The sequence below is a fragment of the Sceloporus undulatus genome, chromosome 1 (assembly GCF_019175285.1).
Source record: "Sceloporus undulatus isolate JIND9_A2432 ecotype Alabama chromosome 1, SceUnd_v1.1, whole genome shotgun sequence".
NCBI classification, from domain to species: Eukaryota; Metazoa; Chordata; class Lepidosauria; order Squamata; family Phrynosomatidae; genus Sceloporus; species Sceloporus undulatus.
The window spans coordinates 19,161,171-19,162,815 of NC_056522.1; positions in this window are offsets into that span (position 1 = coordinate 19,161,171).

The window sequence follows — 1,645 nt, forward strand, 5'->3', positions numbered from 1 at the left end:
AACTTTATTTATATACCGCCCTTCTAAAAACCAGGGCGGTGAACAACAATTCCGAACAATATAGCAACAGGTCATACAAAATATTAAAAACAGATTAATAAAAATAATAAAATGTCCATGCCGGCAAGACAGTGCTGACAAGGGGAGGGGGGGGGAGAGTAGCTGGTCAGGGGTAAGCTTGTTCAAATAAGTGGGTCTTTAGCGGGATGCTAGAGGGGAACAGAAAGTGACTCTGTTATAGACTTTCTGAGGCTAAGAGTGTGTGACTTGCCCAAGGTCACTTAGTGGGTTTCCACAGCTGAGCAGGGAATTAAACCCTGGTCCAATGCTGAAACCACAACACCACACTGGCCCCATAGCCCACATAGCCACACTCAAAAGGAGACTCCAAAATGCAGAGAGCCACTATACCATATCAACAAACGAGTGGTTGTGATTTCACCTCCATTGGGAGTTCTTTGTTAAAACTAATATATATATATATATGGATTCAATATCAAGCCACACCAGAATATTTTGCATTGCCACAGGGACAGCTCACAACTGTGCAATTAGCTTAGGAGCAACAGGGAAAGGGAATTTTCTGAGCAACATTGTATTTTGCTGAGAAAATTCTTTCTTTTTTTCTCCAGTGAACATACTAAGCAGCACTTGGAGGCTTCCATGTCAGTCAGGCAGTGAATTTTCTTCAAGCTTTAGTCTCAACTGCAAAAGAACTATCCAGGGGGCTGAACTCTATCCCCCAAATAGGCCCTGTTCTTTAAATAGCTTCTTTAAAGTTCAGGTGAACATTCAAAGTAGATTCACCATTCCACTGTCATGGAAGCCGCAGACCACCACTGCAATTTCAGCTAAGCTCAAAGGGAACAGGGAAACCTTAGATGGTGACATTGTCCCTGCTGATCAGGACGTGCCAGTATTGCCTACAACACTGTCAACTGTAGCAATGCTTAAATGCTCTGTGGATGGGAGAGAAAATAGCCTGGGTGGTTCTATAATTTCTTCCTAATCTATATCATCATTACTCAGCAAGGAGCCAATATAGGCTCTACCAGAAAAATCAAAGGGACAGCTGGACGTTTAGTGCCTTTCCAGCAACTAAGCAAGCTCTCTCTTGCTTAAGAATTTTTAGAAGCTAACAAGAGGAAGTTGTAGAAATCAGTCACTGTGATTCAAGGAGAAAATCAGCTGGCTAGAAACAAACAGATTGATTTTATTAACTTCATTTTTACAGCTGTGCTCTTGTATTGCATTTGTCCAGGAAGATCCATTGATCTGAAATATCCTGGCTGGCACCTGATTAGTGAATTATACAGGCTTAGGTTCCATTGCACCTGTAGGCTGAGGTTTTGTACCATTTTGCAATGGCCATATTCAATTCAACGTTGTGAATCAGAGTTACACACATGTAGCCATTGCATGTGGTCACAAATGACCAGCATTGCACATTAGGCAGTGATGTGCACAAAGAATTGCATAATGGTGTGTCATAGGCTTTTAGCTTCACATTATTGACACCCTTAAAGAAACTGGTAAATCCCAACCACAGCATAGTCTGTGACCATTTACTGGTCTATGACTATAATAAAAAAATTAGATAGATAGATAGATAGATAGATAGATAGATAGATAGATAGATAGATAG